At 37.5% G+C, this 21320-nt stretch overlaps 1 non-coding gene across 1 annotated transcript; it reads right to left on the bottom strand.

Moving 5' to 3' along the window:
- Positions 1-1273: 1273 nt before the first annotated feature.
- LOC128292474 (small nucleolar RNA R71) lies at positions 1274-1379 on the bottom strand. The gene has a single exon (XR_008282459.1). It is a non-coding gene; the product is annotated as a small nucleolar RNA R71 (small nucleolar RNA).
- Between the last annotated feature and the right edge of the window lie 19941 nt (positions 1380-21320).

Genomic DNA, 21320 nt, shown 5'->3' with positions numbered 1-21320 from the left:
AGGTGCATGCTTAATTTAGATCTTAACCCAATTAAATTAAAGTTCGTACTAACTCGAAAAAGCTCCATTACCTTGCATAACTTTTAGGTTTGTGTGATTAAATTGTTTCAAACCTAACCCTTCCCTATTACTTCACATAAATTCTAAAGAATCCTTAGTTAAATATGGACATAGAAATATACATGTTTTTTTAAGTATAAGATTTTGAAAGAACTTATAGCAGATTCTAAGTTAATGAATGATCGAGTTGCCATGGAATTTTTTGAAAAATTGTTAAGCATGATGAAAAATGAATTAAGTCAAGTGATGCAATTATTCTAGCTTATTCATGTTATTGTTGTTAAACTTGTGAAATTGCTGCTAAACCATCTCATTGCATTTTTACATTTCGTTTATTTAGGATAATCTGTATTTAGTTAATTAATTTAATTTAACATCCATCACCCCAAAATATTGTGTTTTTCTTACCAACTTCCAAATTCATAATTTTACAATTATTTGATTAACAGATACAATCTCTGTGGAGACAATAACTCTTTTACTTACTTATTACTTAATAACAACTGTGTACACATACACATTCCATCATGAACCAAGCTTTTAAAGTCATTACCGTGGACTGTTAATTTTATTATTATTTGTGAAATTGTTTCTTGCAATTTGGTTTTTTTTTTTTTATTTTTATTTAATTTATTTTTTATTTTTTGTGATTATCTTTTCAGGTGTTTATAAGAATAGATCGAATCATCGATTTACTCCCTGTAGACCCTGAAATCAAGCAGACATTTAGACAAAGAAGACAAGAGATATTATCCTAGAGACAAGCCGCAGGAATAGACCTTGAAAATCAAAACGAAGTTCAAGGGAATGGAGCCATTTATGCTAGTAATCTAATCCTTATTGCTGATGATAGGGATCAAGCTATAGGGCAGCTTTTTTTAATGAGCTAATTCTGGGAATTAGGAGACTGGAGATTGAGGCACCACAGTTTGAACTGAAGCCTGTGATGTTTCAAATGCTTCAGATAGTGGGCCAATTTAGTGGAATGCCTACAGAAATTCCCATCTTCACCTTCGATTGTTCATGGAAGTGATGATTCCTTCAAGATAGCCTGTGTAACTGATGACACATTGAGGTTGAAGTTATTTCTATACTCGTTAAGAGATAGAAAACGAGAATGGCTTAATTCATAGTTACCAAATTCAATTTCTACTTCGCAAGAATTAACTAGACCCTTTCTAGTAAAGTATTTCCCACCTAGAAAAAAATGCTAAGTTGCAAAATGAGATCACCGCTTTCAAGCAAATGGATGAAAAATCCTTATACAAGGCATGGGAAAGATTCAAACAATTACTTTGCAAGTGCCCTCACCACGAGATTCCACATTACATCCAACTAAAGACATTTTATAATGGTCTCAACGCACATATTAGGATGGTGGTAGATGTTTTTACAAATGGTGTTCTCCTTTCTAAGTCTTGTAATGAGGCTTATGAAATTATTGTGAGAATAGCCAGTAACAACTACCAGTGGCCAACAAATCGAACAGCTTTAGGAAAACGAGTAGTAGAGGAGTGCATGAAGGAGACACTCTCACTTCATGTAACACCCCGTACCCGAGTCCGTTACCGGAGTCGAACACAAGGTGCGTACAGACTTAACTTAATTATTTTCACAGTCCATTTAAAAAAATTTTCAGACAGGCTGGCTAACTGCATCACTGTCGCCTTAAAAATCATATCTCGAGTTCCAAAACTTGAAAACTGATTCCGTAAATTTTCCCTGAAATTAGACTCATATATCCATCTATGGATTTATTTCTAGAATTTTTGGTAGGGTAAATTGGTACAGTTTATTAGTTAAAGTCTCCCCTGATTCTGGGTTTGACTACTCTGACCTTCATGTATTATAACTTGGATATCTCCCTGTGCAGAGCTTCAATACTCATGTTGTTTGTTTCTAATAAAACTAGACTCAAAGGGGAATCTATACATATAAGGCATGACTTATAATTGTCTCTGGATAATTTATGATAAATTTTCAAAGTCGAAACAGGGGATCCAAAAACCGTTCTGACCCTATTTCACGAGAACTTTAATATCTCTTAATATACTGTTCATATTTTAGTTTCGTTTCTTTCATATGAAAATAGATTCATCAAGGTTCGATTACATAATTTATTCACTATTTAATTCCATTTCTAAAAATTTTAGTGATTTTTCAAATCCACACCACTGCTGCTGTCAGCATCTGTTTTCAAGGTAAACTTTACCTATTTCGTGGTTTCCATGGACCAACTAGAGTTTTGTCATACATAGGTCCACATATAATCATATTTAGCCATTCCAATGGCTGATCATTTGCCCAAAACTTCCATTCCAGTCCATAGTCACATCATGAAACCATACATATATACATAAACACAAATGGTCTAATGCCATACTCCACTTCTACGAGCCATTTTCGCATGGCTGTACACACATACATCACAAAACGTACTTGAAAAACAACAAAGGGTAGTCCTATACATGCCATATCCAGAGTTCAACTAAAAGAGTACCAAAAGGGCTTTGATAGTGTGGATGACTTCGACTTCGATGATCCTGAATCCGATAGCTAACGAACAAAATCTAGAAAACAAAGAGCCAAAGCAAACGGGGTAAGCATTTTAATGCTTAGTAAGTTTCAAGTAATGAAATCGGCTTCGACTAAAGTATTACGTTCACATAGCTAAATGAATCACTTTATTTATACACATTCTCATAATCATACTTACTTCACACTTCATCAACATACACACACAAGGTATCAACCTATCTAAGAGCCGAAAGTTCGTTAGTCGATTGAACGAATACTATTTCAAACGAATCGACTTTTCCGATGCACATGCAAACATACCTTATCGTTTGGGTTTTTCAAGCGTATTAATTGAATTTATTACAGCACAAAACGCTCACCTTCAAACCAAGTTTCTTCGGAATTTAGCCGGATATAACCACAAGCACAAATGCCTTCGGGTCTTAACCCGGGTATAGCAACTCGCACAAATGCCTTCGGGTCTTAGCCCGGATATAACAACTCGCACAAATGCCTTCGGGTCTTAACCCGGATATAGCAACTCGTACAAATGCCTTCGGGTCTTAGCCCGGATATAATCACTAGCATAAATGCCTTCGGGGCTTAGCCCGGGTATCATTCAAATGCTCATGCACACATATATCAATAATCACGACACATCCATATTTCATTTTCGTTACTAAGGCTCAAACACAAAACATTTATCAAACCTTTCCAATTTCGGCTCAATAGCCACACACAAAGAGCATGATTTCAATTGACTTTACAACGTAGTCCCTACGCACATTCGGCTATCCGCCATAATATGACAAATCATTTCAATATAATTCAAGTAGGGTCATTACTCGAAGACTTACCTCGGATGTTGTCGAACGATTCCGATGGCTATTCGACCACTTTTTCCTTCCCTTTATCGGATTTAGTTCCCCTTTGCTCTTGAGCTTAATTTAACAAATAAATTGATTTAATCATTTGAGCATCGAAAAGAGGAACTCAAGGTACTTAGCCCACATATATTCATTAGACATTAAAGTCACATATGTACGGAATCATGAATCAAACTCAACACAATAGTTAGTACTCTCCTTAGCCGAATTTTTTAAGTCAAGATAAAGCCTTCAACATGCTTACCTATGGCCGAACAACACATCAACCTATGTACTCATTCATGTGGCCTATTATGCATGTCTATGTTGAGGCCAATTAGATACTCAATACCACACACAAATGGCATACCTTTTACTAACTAATGCATTACATATTATAACTCAATACGCATCCATCATGTACTCCATAATCGAAACACCATCATATGTAAGTATATACCTTGAGATATTGTATATGTCATACCAATACGTCATGTGCAAACATATATATATATATATATTCAAGAGCCGAATCTCAAAGTTGATTATAACTAAACATGAACATAAATCCAAAACACAAATCTTACCTACCATGCAATAAGCATAAATCATACTTATGGGTATACCATGGCCGGATACATCACAACACCATACCATTTCAATTTTGGTCATGGTTAAACAAAGAACTTAATGTCTCACTCAAAAATGCTAAAAAGAAAATCCAAGAGTCCTCAATCCACCATCACATGTATCATTATCAAGCTTCATATTTAGCATGCAATGACATTAACACAAAATCCACCTTGGCCGAATATCATCCCCATGACGTAGCAAAGATTTGAACCATGGGCTAATTAGAACTCAAGCTAGCAACTAAAAACATGCATGAATCTCATGGCACAACCTCAAACATACCTTAATCTAGACATAAGTATGGCCAAACCTCCTCCTAATCCTCTTCCAAACCAAGCATAAAGCAAGAACTCCTTCCTTCTTCCTTAGAATTTTCGGCTCAAAGAAATGAAAAAGGATGAACAACAATTTTTTTTTCTTTTTTTCTTCAACTCCCGGCAAAATGGGGAGGGAGAATGGATGAGACCATTTTTTTTTTCATCACTCCTCCCTTTCATTATTTTATTTTCCTTACATACACCATTGTCACAACATGTTTTATGACATGTTTTGCCCATCACTCTTTGTCATGGCCGGCCACTAGCAATTAGGGGGGGGGAAATTTGACATGCAAGTCCTCCCTTTTGATTACATGCACTATTAGGTCCTTATAGATTAGCCTATCACATTTCAAAAGTGTCACACAAGTCCTACTAACTGAATTCACATGCAATCGACTAAATCGAAGCTTGAAATTTTCACACATTCATAATTACATATTCTAGACAATAAATATTACGTTCAAACATTTCGGTGACTCGGTTTAGCGGTCCCAAAACCACTTCCCGACTAGGGTCAAATTTGGGCTGTCACACTTCACTCTTAGTTCAAGTGTCTTATATCTCTTCAATGTTGAAACAATTTACTACTAACAATTTGAATAATATTGTAGCTCAGCCACCAAGTTAATTTGATAATGTTTCCTATGTATTTTTGGGGACAGACATTCTTTTCTGAATTGTTCATCAAATCCTGAGTTTGTTTATTATGTAGGGAATCAAAACCAAAATAGAAGCGGACAAGGATCACATTCCAACATCTATAATCCTTCATGACGAAAGCATCCAAACTTCTCTTGGTGTAACCAAGAAGGTGGACCAAACAACACCTACATGTAGCATAGATTAAATCAACCTTAAGGATTCAACTAACAAGTTTAGATACCACCACAAGTTGAACTATCCAACAATTTGGAGAATTTGTTGAAGGCATACATAGCTAAGAATGGTGCCTTAAACCAAAGCCAAGCAACAACACTGAAAAACTTGGACAACCAAATGGATTAGTTAGCTACGAAGCTTCGTAATAGACCGCAAGAAGCCCTGTCAAGTGACATGAAATATCTAAGGAATTTTGGTAATGAATACTACAAAGTAGTTGCTTTACGAAGTGGGAAGACTTTGGAACCCAAGGAAGTTAAGATTGAAGATGAACTTGCCAAGGAAAAGGAAAATCAACCAGTAGTTGAAATCCTTGCACCAGAAGAGCTATATTCTACAAAGTCTAAGTAGGTAAAATCTAAATTAGTGAATTATGATAAGCTAACACCTTCTTCAGATGCAAATTTCTTTCCTCAGAGAAGTTTTCCAATGCAAGCCAAAGTTTCATCACCTCCGTATCCACAAAAACTCAAGCAGCAAAAGAAGGAGGTGCAATTCAAGAAGTTTTTGGATGTTCTAAAGCAGTTTCACATCAATATCCCATTGGTAGAAGTCTTAGAATAAATGCCTAACAATGTCAAGATCATGAAGGACATTCTATCCAAGAAAAATAGGTTTACTAAGTTCGACACTGTACCATGAACGAAGGAGTGCAGTGCGTTCTTACAGAAAAAGCTACCTCCAAAAATATCCTCTTATCACCGCAATCTTTTTACTATTGTAAACCCTAGCAACCATAATCACTTTGTTGATTACTTTTTTCCCCTAAATACTTGTCGATTCATCATGTCCCAAAAAGACTTCTGTCGAAAACCCAATTGTGATTCAAGATGAGGAAGCGAGGGAAAGTGTAACACCTTTAACCCATATCTATCACCGAAACAGGGTTACGGAGCATTACCGGAGTTTTCAAATCAAACGAACATAAATTTCAAACATTAAAAATCATATCAGTAAACATATTAAAACCAATCTAAATCATACATGTTTTCCATTATACAAACACTCGAGGCCCTAAAAACACGTTAAAAACAAGTCGGGACTAAATCAAAAATTTAGAGAACTTTTCAGAAAATAGTGAAATTTTTCAACATTCAGGGATCACACAGCCAGGAGACACGCCTGTGTCTCAGGCCATGTGGGCATTCAAAGTAGGGACACACGGCCATGTCCCAGCCCGTGTCGATGCCCGTGTAACTCACTGACTTGGGTCACACGGCCAAGCCACACGCCCGTGTGCCAGGCCGTGTACCCTTCGAAATAACCTCACACACCCATGTTCTAAGTCGTGTGTTAGGTCTGTAACAACCTGACTTGAAAACCTTTGAAAGGTACAGGGGACACACGACCATGTCGCCTGGCCATGTGTCACACACGCCCATGTCTCTACCCGTGTGGATGAAAATACGTCATTTTACAAGCCATTTTTCTCACCCATCTTGGCATGTACCTACACCCAAAATTGCACATATATACAAGCCATAACAAGGCACCAAGATCATGCATAATCAACCTATATACATAAGGTATATTAACATACAACTGTATGTCCATAGGCACCTCAAATGACAACATGTAAACATGTATAACCATGTAATTAATTTGGCCAAAATGATCAACTAACTTCCAACTCTATTTGCATCAATACATACATAAATTTCACTTACCAAAAACATACCCAAATGGTACTAAATATACCAATCAACCACTAAAAATCATATAAGTCATTCAAAACAAAGTACCAATTCACAACATTTCCAACAAGTTACAAACCATATATAATATGCATATTCAAACTTTAATTTCATCTTTAATAATTCAAGCATATCATGCTAAACATTATTCATATTAAGGCTAATATTTACATGCCAAAACCAAATTCATTTGAACACCAAAATACCATAACTCAAGCCAAACCAAATGATCATTTCAACAACCAAACATATAGGTGAACATTAGCCAAAATACTTATACATGCCATTATAACCAAAATTAAACATCCAAAGTATCGATAAAACCGATGGATAGTGTGGTATAGCTCCAACAAGCTTCCAACCCGAACAAGCTTCTGATGCACTATAAGACATAGAAAATAACACAAAGCAAGCATATAAGCTTAGTAAGTTCGTATAATATAAAACACAACTTACCGATAGATACATATTGGGTAAGAGAAACATGGCACAATCCAACTATACTTGGCAAAAGCTTAATCATGTACACCAAACATGTTAGCTATATTAAACATATAATAAGGCATTAAGAACATGGATGAGCACAACATTTATTCATGTACCATATACATATATAATCCATTTCAACTTTCAATATACCATGTAATAACATTTCAATATAATTCAAATGTGTCCTTGTAATAATCTACATCAAACTCTTACCATTTTGTATCAGAATAGTGCCTGTTGAACCATTTAGAATATTGTTGGATACCCAGGATAGCTCACACATAGTGTGCTAACTCATATAACTGTAATTCGTCAAATCATGTACATGTATGCTCACATGAGCTGTGAATCAGAATTCTCACACGAGTTGTGAATATGGGCCTGCTCACACAAGCTGTGGGTCAGAACATAGCTACATGATGCTGCTCACACGAGCTGTGGAGTATCCGTAACACATGTCGGACCTCAGCCATCGGTAGGACGTTTAGGACCAACACTCGAATCATGTAACCCTAATGAGATGTCATTTGTATCCTACGAATTCTTATGGTTCAAACGAGGCTCGGTAATTGTCGTACGTCATTGGATATGCAATCATGTATACATATGGCAATTCAAAACTCATACATAATTCAGTGTAAAACATATAAACATAATTTAATTACACAAACTTACCTCGACGAGTATACGTAGATACAGAGGTGATTAATCCGATACTTTCTCTTTGCCTCGATTTAAAGCCGTATGAGGCCTGTCCTGATCTAAACAAATAAATTTAAAGCAATTCATATTTTGGAAAAATGACCATTTTACCCCTATACTTTTAATTTCTTTGCAATTTAGTCCCTATCTCATAAAAATGGAAATATATGCAATTTCACCACAACCTATCATAGCCGAATATCAATTAGGTCCCTAGCAAGCCCTATATTTCATTTATTTTACAATTTCACCATGTAAAAGTTTCTATTTTTCAATCTAATCCTTATTTGACAATTTCATCAAAAATCTCTTGACAAAAGTTGTTTATCTAACAAAAACCATCCAATTTATTCCACAAAACATAAAAAAAAACCTATATTCATTCATGGAAAAACCCTAATAGTTTAATAGTCTCTCAAATTAGTCCCTGGGCTAGCTAGACTAAGCTATAATGATATTGAAAACATAGAAATAATTAAAAACGGGACAAAATATCTTACCAATCAAGCAAAACGAGCATGGCCAAACCCTAGCTATGGTTTCTCCATGTTAGAATCGGTTGAAGTGTTTTTGTGAAGAAGATGGACATATAATTCTTATGTTATTTTATCATTATTGATTATTTTACCTTTATAACCTTATAAAATATTAATAATTTCTAAAATACCAAGCCAACACATTCCACTATCACCATTTATGGTTTAATTACCATATAAGGACTTAAAATTTAAAGTTCTATAGCTATTTAATATCTTTAGCGACTAGAACTCAATTTTTACACTTTACGTGATTTAGTCTTTTTTATCAAATTGAGCATGTAAATGGTAAAATTTTTATATGGTACTACTATCATGCTTTAAAAAATAAAATAATAATAAAAGAAAATTTTCAACTTCGAACTTGTTGTCCCGAAACCACTGTTCTGATTTCACTGAAAACTGGCTGTTATAGAAAGATTTGATTCTATCTTCAAAGCTCAGCCCATGATGCTGGAAAAAGGTTTCAACTTGGAGAGCAATGACATGATGATTGTGCATTTTTCAATTCGAAAGACAATTGAGGCTCTAAATTGAAATATATTTTGTGATGGATGATCACTACCTAAAGAGGCATTAGTGCGAGAATTCTATGTCAATTTAAGTGTGACAAACATTTATGAGGTTCTTTTTCGTAAAAATAAGGTACCCCTTACTTCTAAATCCATTAATGATTTATTTAATCTACCTAATGTTGAAGAAGATTAGTACTCTTCCATGATGCAAATATCGATTGGGATTTTCTTCAACAAGTACTTAATGTCCTTACAAATCCAGGATCCTAATGGATTATAAGAAAATATGGTAGTCATTCTTGCCGAAGGGAATGCCTAAAACCAGTGGCTAACGTATGGTTCTACTTTGTTCGATATAGCTTTATGCCTATCTCACATAGTTCCACTATCTCGTTGGAATGAATGCTTTTGTTATATGCAATTATGATAGAGAAGTTAATCAATTTGGGAAAAATATTTTCAAAGAAATCCAAGATTATGCAAGGAAAAAGACAGGAAGTGCTTATTCTCCATCATTGATTACTTTTCTTGATGGCCCAAGTTAAATCAAAAGCAAACTTGAAGGGTTGTAACACCCCGAACCCGAGACCGTCGCCGGAGTCGAACGCGAGGTGTTAACAGACTTCAACCCACTTATTGACAATTTTCAGACAAGCTGCCAATCTGAGTACTAGTCGCTCTAAAATTCATAACTTGAGTTTTACAACTCGAAAATCAGTTCCGTAAATTTTTCCTGAATCTAGACTCATATGTCCATCTACATATTTTTTTCTAGAATTTTTGGTCGAGCCAATTAGTACAGTTTATTAGTTAAAGTCTCGCCTGTTGTAGGGATCGACTACACTGACCTTTGTGCGTTACGAATTGGATATCTCCTGTACAGGGCTTCAATACTAATGCCGTTTGTTTCTATAGAAACTAGACTCAGAGAGGAATCTACACATATATGGAATGACTCCTAATTATCTCTGGTTAATTTACAATGATTTTCCAAAGTTGGAACAGGGGATCCAGAAACCGTTCTGGCCCTATTTCACAAGAACTTTAAAATCTGTTAACTTATAACTCATATAACCATTTCGTTTCTTCCATATGAAAGTAGATTTATCAAGGTACACTTACATAATTTATTTGCTATTTAATACCATTCCTACTATTTTTAGTGATTTTTCACATCCACGTCACTGCTGCTGTCAGCATCTGCCTTTAGTAGGCTTTACCTATTTCATACTTTCCATGATTCAATTGGCCCTTTTTACATACATAGCACAAAGCGTGATCATGATTAACCATTCCAATGGCTAATCGTTTCAAAATAATTCCATACCTCATAAGGGTCAACATACAAACGATTATAGTTCTATGCTAAAACGTATATAAGCCATTTTCGCATGGCTATCCAAGTTTACACAAACCGGAAGGTACATGACCTTCAACAAAGGATGGTCCTATACATGCCATTTCAAAGTTCAACCAAAATTTGTACCAAAATGGGGCTTCGATAGTGTGGATGACTTGACTTCTTTGATCCCGAATCCGATAGCTAACGAGCGAAACCTATAAAACAGAGAGCCAAAGCAGCGGGTAAGCATTTTAATGCTTAGTAAGTCTCAAGCAATGAAATCAGCTTTGACTAAGGTATTTTATTCACATGGCTAATTAAACCACTTTACTAATTCACATTCCCATACTCATACTTATTTCACATCACCGACCCTTATGTTCATACACAAAAGAACAACTTAGCCCAAGGCGGTAGCTCGTTTATCAACTTAGCGATACTTACTTGTAAGAATTCAATTAGTACAAGCACATACAAACATACCTCATTGCTGGAATTTTCACAAGTGTATAAGCTGAAATTTTCACAGCAAGATTGCTCACTTCGAATCACATACTTTCGGATTTAACCGGATATAGCGACTCATACGATTGCCTTGGTCATAACCCGGATTTGGTGACTTGCAAAGGCCTTCGGTCTTAGCCGGATATATCAACTCGCACGAATGCCTTCGGTCTTAGCCCGGATATATTTCCAATGTTCACTTACATATATATCAATATTCAAGACACGTCCATAGTTCGTTTTATTACTAAAGCTCTAACACAAAATATCTATCAACCTTTACTATTTCGGCTCAATGGCCACACAAACAAGGAGCATAATTTTGATATAATTCAAGTAGGGTCATCACTCAAGACTTACCTTGGATGTTGTCGAGCGATTTCGACGGCTATTCAACTACTTTTTCCTTCCCTTTATCGGATTTAGCTCCCTTTGCTCTTGAGCTAATTTACACAAATTTAACTTATTAAAATCTCATCATGATAGCTTATGGCGAATATGACAAGGAGTGTAAATGGTCATATGGCCATCCTTTAGCTCAAATACACAATGGTCATGCACATTTTACATCACAACAAGCAATTCAATACATTCAAACATCAACGTGAAGTTCAAAGTACTTGGCCCTTATATACATTAGGCATCAAAGTTGTATATGTACGAAATCATAAATCGAACTCAACACATTAGTTAATATTCCTCTTAGCGAATTTTCTAAGCCAAGAATAGGCATCAATATGCTTGCCTCAAACCGAATGCATGCACACTAATTACCCCTCATGTGGCCGAATATACACTTAATACCACACAAAAAAAACAGCATACATTTTACTACTAACACATTACATATCGTAATTCATTGCACATCTCTTATTTACTTCATAATCAACACATCATCACAAGCAAATATACACTTTGAATTAGTATATATGTCATACCAATCCATCATGTGCAAACATATATTCATGTAGGTGCAAGGGCGAATTCTCAAGTGGCTTATATCCAAATATATACACACTTCCAAAGCTTAAATCTTACTTACCATGCAACATGCATGAATTATACTTATGGATACATCATGGCGAATACCACAACACCACACCATTTCAATTTGGTCATGGTGAAACAAAGAACTTAGTATCTCATTCAAAAAAATGCTAAAAGAAAATCTAAGAATCTTCAATCCTCCATCACATGTATCACTTTCAAGCTTGTTATTTAACATGCAATGGCATTAACACCACATTCACTTTGGCGAATTTCATTCCCATGACATAACAAGGATTTGAACCATGGGCTAACAAGAACATTAAGCTAGCAACTAAAAACATGCATGAACCTCAAACATACCTTAATCTTGATGCAAGTTTAGCCAACCTCTTCCTAATCCTCTTCCAAACCAAGTATGAAGCAAAACTCCTTCCTTAACCTTAGTATTTTCGCCAACAAGAGAGTGAAAAGAGATGAACAAAATTTTTCTTTCTTCCTTTAGGACATTCGCCAAGCTATGGAGGAAGATGGACACTTTTTTTTTGTTTCTCATCTACTAACATTAATTGTTTATTCCATAACCCTTATTTTATTCTTTCCATCATAACCCATTTACCAAACATGTTTCATGACATGATTTTTGCCCATAAATCCTTGTCATGGCGGCCACTAGCTATGGGGAAATTTGACATGCAAGTCCATTGTTTTGCATGCATCCTTTAATTAGTCATCACACATTTCCCTCATACTTTCAAAGTTTATTACTAGGTCCTTTCTAGTGAAATTCACATCTATAATTCTAAATCAAAGCATAAAAATATCACACATGAGTTAACACACATTATAGGCAATAAAATAAATATTAAATTATTTTTATGCCTTGGTTTTGTGGTCCCGAAACCACATTTCGACTAGGGTCGTTTTAAGGTCATCACAACTCTCCCCACTTTAGAAATTTTCGTCCCGAAAATCTTACCGTAAATAGGTTTGGATATTGCTCTTTCATAGAGTTCTCGGGTTCCCAAGTAGCTTCTTCTATCCCGTGTTTGAGCCATAACACTTTCACTAGCGGAACCCTTTTGTTTCGCAACTCTTTCATTTCACGAGCTAGGATACGAATCGGTTCTTCTTCATAACTCATATCGGCTTGAATTTCAACCTCTGATGGACTAATTACGTGCGACGGATCAGATCTATAGCGTCGAAGCATTGAAACATGGAAGACGTTGTGAATCTTTCCAAGTTCAGGGGGCAAGATCAAACGATACGCAACTGGGCCAACTCGTTCGGAGATTTCGTACGGCCCAATGAATCTCGGGCTCAACTTGCCCTTACGGCCGAATCTGAGTATCTTTTTCCACGGCGAAACTTTAAGAAACACTTTATCTCCCACCTGATACTCAATGTCCTTTCGTTTCAAATCCGCATACGATTTCTGACGATCGGAGGCTATCTTCAGATTTTCACGGATTACTTTTACTTTCTGTTCAGCATCTTTAATCAAATCCACTCCAAAAATTTTGTTCTCACCGAGCTCGGTCCAAAACAATGGTGTACGGCATTTACGCCCGTACAAAGCCTCGTAAGGCGCCATCTTAATACTTGATTGAAAACTATTGTTGTAAGCGAATTCAATCAAAGGTAGGTACCGTTCCCACGAACCACTGAACTCGAGGATGCAACATCTCAACATATCCTCAAGTATCTGAATTATACGCTCGGATTGACCATCGGTTTGGGGGTGAAAGGCGGTGCTGAAATGCAACTTGGTGCCCAATGCTTCTTGTAATTTCTTCCAAAATCGCGAGGTGAACCTCGGATCTCTATCCGACACAACAGAAATCGGTACCCCGTGTAATCTCACAATCTGAGAAACGTACAATTCAGCTAGTTTATCCAATGAAAAATCCATACGCACAGGGATAAAGTGAGCCGACTTAGTCAGTCTATCAATAATAACCCAAATTGCATCCTTCTTACTTGCTGACAACGGCAGTCCGGACACAAAGTCCATTGTGACTCGATCCCATTTCCACTCGGGTATCGTGATCGGCTGAAGTAACCCTGAAGGCACTTGATGCTCCGCTTTCACTTGTTGACATATTAAACATCTTGCAACAAAGTCGGAGATGTCTCGTTTCATACCATGCCACCAAAACCGACGTTTCAACTCATTGTACATCTTCGTACTCCCCGGGTGGATTGCCATTCGGCTACAATGAGCTTCGTTCAGAATTATCGAAATAAGTTCCGAATTCTTTGGAACACACAAACGACTTCGAACCTCAAACAATCGTCATCATCAATTTGAAACTCCGATTCCTTGTTCGAACACACTCACCCGTTTTGCACGCAACTCCTCATCAATTTTCCGAGCTTCACGAATTTGATGAGTCAACAATGGTTTGGCCTTTAATTGGCTACTAACACATTGTCGGGTAGGATAGACAAGTGTACATTCATCGTCAGTAAAAGCAAGCGGTGATTTCGGCTTAAGGCATCCGCAACCACATTAGCCTTTCCGGGTGATAGTCAATGACCAGCTCATAATCCTTTAACACTCGAGCCAACGTCTTTGTCGCAGATTTAAGTCTCTTTGAGTCATCAAATATTTGAGACTTTTGTGATCCGAATACACATGGCACTTCTCACCAAATAAGTAATGTCGCCATATCTTTAAAGGCGAATACGATGGCGACCAATTCGAGATCATGGGTCGGATAATTTTTCTCATGTGGCTTTAATTGTCTCGACGCATAGGCCACAACTCGACCTTCTTGCATCAATACGCAACCTAACCCAAGTAGGAGGCGTCACTATAGATGACAAACTCTTTGCCGATTCGGTTTGTACTAATCTTGGAGCTTCCGTCAAATGAGTTTTCAATTGGTCAAAACTTTTCGACACTTTTCCGTCCATTCAAACTTGACATCTTTACAAGCGGTTTACGTCATGGGTGTGGCTATCATCGAGAATCCTTTTACAAACCGTCGGTAGTAACCGCAAGTCCCAAAAAGCTCGAACCTCGGTAATATTTCTTGGAGGTTTCAGTTGAGTATGGCTGAAATTTTGCTTGGGTCGACTCGAATACCCGATCTGATACCACGTGACCCAAGAAGCTAACCTCTCTAACCGTAACTCACACTTGCTAAACTTAGCATATAACCGCTTATCCCGTAAAATTTGCAACACTAATCTCGGTGCTCGCATGTTCGGTCTCATCTCTTGAATAGACCAAGATGTCGTCGATGAACACAACTACGAACCGATCCAAATATGATCTCAAGATCCGATTCATCAAATCCATAAATACCGCAGGGCATTAGTGAGCCCAAACGGCATCACTAAGAACTCGTAGTGACCATATCTCGCTCAAGGCGGTTTTGGGTATGTCCGAATCTCGGATTCAATCGATAATAGCCCGATCTCAAATCTATTTTTGAGAACACCGAGGCTCCTTCAGTTGATCGAACAAATCATCGATCGTGGTAACGGATACTTGTTCTTTATTGTCACTTTATTAAGTCGACGATAGTCGATGCACAACCTCATGGTTCCGTCCTTCTTTTCACAAACAACACCGGTGCACCCCAAGGTGAAAAACTCAGGCGAGCAAAACCTCTATCCATCAACTCTTGCAACCGAGCTTTCAACTCCTTTAATTCGTTGGTGCCATACGATATGGAGCTATCGAAATCGGTGTGGTCCTGGTACAAGCTCAATGCCAAACTCTATCTCCCGAACAGTGGCAAACCCGGCAATTCTTCGGGAAAAACGTCCGGGTATTCACAAACCACCGGCACAGATTTGGGTTCTATTCCTAACTCCTTATCATCAAGTATATACGCAAGGTATGCTTCACACCCTTTTCTTACATATTTCTGGGCCAACATTGATGATATTACACCGGCAACCCTTCAAGTTCGTAGACTCAACTCGGATCATCTCGTTGTTTGCATCTCAAATCAATAGTCTTGCTTTTGCAATTCACAACCGCATCATGCACGGTCAACCAATCCAACCCAAGAATAACATCAAATTCATCGAACGGCAAAAGCATCAAGTCCGCCGGAAAACAGGTACCTCGAATTACTAGGGGGCATTTCTTACACACTTTGTCGACCAGCACATAACGACCCAAAGGATTTGACACCCGAATTACGAACTCAGTAGACTCAATAGGTAAAGTCTTACTCTGGATGCTAAGGTTTCGCATATATAAGAATGAGTAGAACCAGGGTCAATCAAAGCAATCACATTAGTATCAAAGAGAGTGAAAGTACCCGTAATAACGTCTGGCGAGGAGGCATCCTCGCGTGCGCGTATAGCATAAGTCCTAGCTGGAGCGCGAGCCTCGGATCTGGTCGCAGCATCTCTAGATCCTCTCTGACCACCACTAGCCTTGCCCGTATTTCCAGATGGTCTACCTCGGCAGTGGTAGTACCGGTTTCCCACTCCGATCTACATTCATTCGCACAACCTCGGGCAATCTTTAATGAAGTGGTCAACTGATCCACACTTGTAACAGAGCGGTCACGGAATCTACTGACTTCAAAATGCCATTTGCCACAATCTCGGCACTCGTCCTCTCTCGTCGATCATTCCCACTCATGGCGATCGAAGTGATTCGTGTGGTCACAGGGGGTCGATCGCGATCTCGTCTAGAAAAGCCCGAAGTGTCTCTAGATCGGCCTAAGCCATCTCTAAGTTTCTTTGATGACTGTTGGAAGGGCTTCCCCGAATACCTCTTACGAAACTCCCTTGCTCCCGCTTCAGCTTTCCTTTTCTCCATACTAAACTCCTCGGCTTTGCCGCTCGCTCGACGAGAGTCACAAACTCTCGGATTTCCAAAATGCCAACATACGACTTTATCTCATCATTCAGTCCATCTTGAGCGTTTACACATCACGACTTCAAGAAATGCATTCTCAGCGTGGGCTAAGCCTCACGAATTTTCGTTCATAGTCGGTAACCGACATGGAACCTTGTTTAAGTTCGAGAAATTCCTTTCGTTTTTGGTCCATAAATCTCGATGATATACTTTTTCCAAACTCGGTTTGGAAGAACTCCCAAGTTACTTGTTCGCGGGGCACAACAAAGTCGAGTACTCCACCAATAGTAGGCGTAATCACGTAGCAAGGAGATGGTACACTTTAGGCATTCATCGGTGTACAAGATAGCTCATCGAGTACGGGATCGTGTTGTCCAACCAAAATTCGACTTGCTCGGCATCATCACTATCCGTAGCTTTAAATTCAGTAGCCCCATGTTTTCGGATTCTATCAACTGGGGCTTATTCGACCTTATTTGGTCAATTACGGAGGCATTGTAGGTGCGGAAATTTGTGTTTGTTGGGAATGGAGGTTGTGGAACAGTAGTATTAGTTCGAATGTATTGGTTGAACCAATCATTCATCACGCTATAAAAGGCTTGTCTAGCCTCGTCATTCGGATTACTAGCAACAGGTTGAGAGTCCGCCGCGCTGTCCCTTGTGCGAGGCAGCGCCACACTCTCCACATCATCAGCTATCGCTTTCGGTTGGGATCGGGATCCATTACTATAAATAAGCACAAGTTCAAACGTCGAAATCACCACACTATCATATAATCACATAAAATGGCATGTATAGCTAGACCCAAACGCATTACGGTAGTCCTAGAATCGACTAAACCGTAGCTCGATACCAATAAAATTGTAACACCCGAACCCGAGACCGTCACGAGTCGAACGCGAGGTGTTAACGAACTTCAACCCACTTATTGACAATTTTCAGACAAGCTGCCAATCTGAGTACTAGTCGCTCTAAAATTCATAACTTGAGTTTTACAACTCGAAAATCAGTTCCGTAAATTTTTCCTGAATCTAGACTCATATGTCCATCTACATATTTTTTCTAGAATTTTGGTCGAGCCAATTAGTACAGTTTATTAGTTAAAGTCTCGCCTGTTGTAGGGATCGACTACACTGACCTTTGTGCGTTACGAATTGGATATCTCCTGTACAGGGCTTCAATACTAATGCCGTTTGTTTCTATAGAAACTAGACTCAGAGAGGAATCTACACATATATGGAATGACTCCTAATTATCTCTGGTTAATTTACAATGATTTTCCAAATTTGGAACAGGGATCCAGAAACCGTTCTGGCCCTATTTCACAAGAACTTTAAAATCTGTTAACTTATAACTCATATAACCATTTCGTTTCTTCCATATGAAAGTAGATTCATCAAGGTACACTTACATAATTTATTTGCTATTTAATACCATTCCTACTATTTTTAGTGATTTTTCACATCCACGTCACTGCTGCTGTCAGCATCTGCCTTTAGTAGGCTTTACCTATTTCATACTTTCCATGATTCAATTGGCCCTTTTTACATACATAGCACAAAGCGTGATCATGATTAACCATTCCAATGGCTAATCGTTTCAAAATAATTCCATACCTCATAAGGGTCAACATACAAACGATTATAGTTCTATGCTAAAACGTATATAAGCCATTTTCGCATGGCTATCCAAGTTTACACAAACCGGAAGGTACATGACCTTCAACAAAGGATGGTCCTATACATGCCATTTCAAAGTTCAACCAAAATTTGTACCAAAATGGGGCTTCGATAGTGTGGATGACTTCGACTTCTTTGATCCCGAATCCGATAGCTAACGAGCGAAACCTATAAAACAGAGAGCCAAAGCAACGGGTAAGCATTTTAATGCTTAGTAAGTCTCAAGCAATGAAATCAGCTTTGACTAAGGTATTTTATTCACATGGCTAATTAAACCACTTTACTAATTCACATTCCCATACTCATACTTATTTCACATCACCGACCCTTATGTTCATACACAAAAGAACAACTTAGCCCAAGGCCGGTAGCTCGTTTATCAACTTAGCGCATACTTACTTGTAAGAATTCAATTAGTACAAGCACATACAAACATACCTCATTGCTGGAATTTTCACAAGTGTATAAGCTGAAATTTTCACAGCAAGATTGCTCACTTCGAATCACATACTTTCGGATTTAACCGGATATAGCGACTCATACGATTGCCTTGGTCATAACCCGGTTTGGTGACTTGCACAAAGGCCTTGGTCTTAGCCGGATATATCAACTTCATACGAATGCCTTGGGTCTTAGCCGGATATATTTCCAATGTTCACTTACATATATATCAATATTCAAGACACGTCCATAGTTCGTTTTCGTTACTAAAGCTCTAACACAAAATATCTATCAACCTTTACTATTTCGGCTCAATGGCCACACAAACAAGGAGCATAATTTTGATATAATTCAAGTAGGGTCATCACTCGAAGACTTACCTTGGATGTTGTCGAGCGATTTCGACGGCTATTCAACTACTTTTTCCTTCCCTTTATCGGATTTAGCTCCCTTTGCTCTTGAGCTAATTTACACAAATTTAACTTATTAAAATCTCATCATGATAGCTTATGGCGAATATGACAAGGAGTGTAAATGGTCATATGGCCATCCTTTAGCTCAAATACACAATGGTCATGCACATTTTACATCACAACAAGCAATTCAATACATTCAAACATCAACGTGAAGTTCAAAGTACTTGGCCCTTATATACATTAGGCATCAAAGTTGTATATGTACGAAATCATAAATCGAACTCAACACATTAGTTAATATTCCTCTTAGCGAATTTTCTAAGCCAAGAATAGGCATCAATATGCTTGCCTCAAACCGAATGCATGCACACTAATTACCCCTCATGTGGCGAATATACACTTAATACCACACAAAAAAACAGCATACATTTTACTACTAACACATTACATATCGTAATTCATTGCACATCTCTTATTTACTTCATAATCAACACATCATCACAAGCAAATATACACTTTGAATTAGTATATATGTCATACCAATCCATCATGTGCAAACATATATTCATGTAGGTGCAAGGGCGAATTCTCAAGTGGCTTATATCCAAATATATACACACTTCCAAAGCTTAAATCTTACTTACCATGCAACATGCATGAATTATACTTATGGATACATCATGGCGAATACCACAACACCACACCATTTCAATTTGGTCATGGTGAAACAAAGAACTTAGTATCTCATTCAAAAAAATGCTAAAAGAAAATCTAAGAATCTTCAATCCTCCATCACATGTATCACTTTCAAGCTTGTTATTTAACATGCAATGGCATTAACACCACATTCACTTTGGCGAATTTCATTCCCATGACATAACAAGGATTTGAACCATGGGCTAACAAGAACATTAAGCTAGCAACTAAAAACATGCATGAACCTCAAACATACCTTAATCTTGATGCAAGTTTAGCCAACCTCTTCCTAATCCTCTTCCAAACCAAGTATGAAGCAAAACTCCTTCCTTAACCTTAGTATTTTCGGCCAACAAGAGAGTGAAAAGAGATGAACAAAATTTTTCTTTCTTCCTTTAGGACATTCGGCCAAGCTATGGAGGAAGATGGACACTTTTTTTTTGTTTCTCATCTACTAACATTAATTGTTTATTCCATAACCCTTATTTTATTCTTTCCATCATAACCCATTTACCAAACATGTTTCATGACATGATTTTTGCCCATAAATCCTTGTCATGGCGGCCACTAGCTATGGGGGAAATTTGACATGCAAGTCCATTGTTTTGCATGCATCCTTTAATTAGTCATCACACATTTCCCTCATACTTTCAAAGTTTATTACTAGGTCCTTTCTAGTGAAATTCACATCTATAATTCTAAATCAAAGCATAAAAATATCACACATGAGTTAACACACATTATAGGCAATAAAATAAATATTAAATTATTTTTATGCCTTGGTTTTGTGGTCCCGAAACCACATTTCGACTAGGGTCGTTTTAAGGCTGTCACAAGGGTCGTTATGTTCAAGGTTGCATAACAAGACATGATCTTAAAAGGTTAGTATAGGATGTTGAACAATTGAACAAGATCGAGCGGAATAAACTGAACGAACTAAAATTTGATGAGTCGTCACCCAAATATGAACCAAAAGCTGACTCGGTAAATGAAATAGAAGAAGCAGAACCTAAAGGTGAACCAAATACCTGTAAACCGAGAGTGGAACCAAATATTGCTAAACTACTTGAGCCAAGTGTTAATCCTGAGTTGACCATTCCAATGCCCACTTCTTCAAACACTATGAAGAAATTGGAATTTTCAACTATGATGGATATGTGGAAATTTATGTATAACCAACAACAGGCTTATTGGAATTATGCAAAAATTA

This window comes from Gossypium arboreum, chromosome 4 (assembly GCF_025698485.1).
Source record: "Gossypium arboreum isolate Shixiya-1 chromosome 4, ASM2569848v2, whole genome shotgun sequence".
Lineage (NCBI taxonomy): Eukaryota > Viridiplantae > Streptophyta > Magnoliopsida > Malvales > Malvaceae > Gossypium > Gossypium arboreum.
The sequence above is the reverse complement of the archived record's forward strand: the minus strand, read 5'-3'. Positions and strand labels throughout refer to the sequence as shown.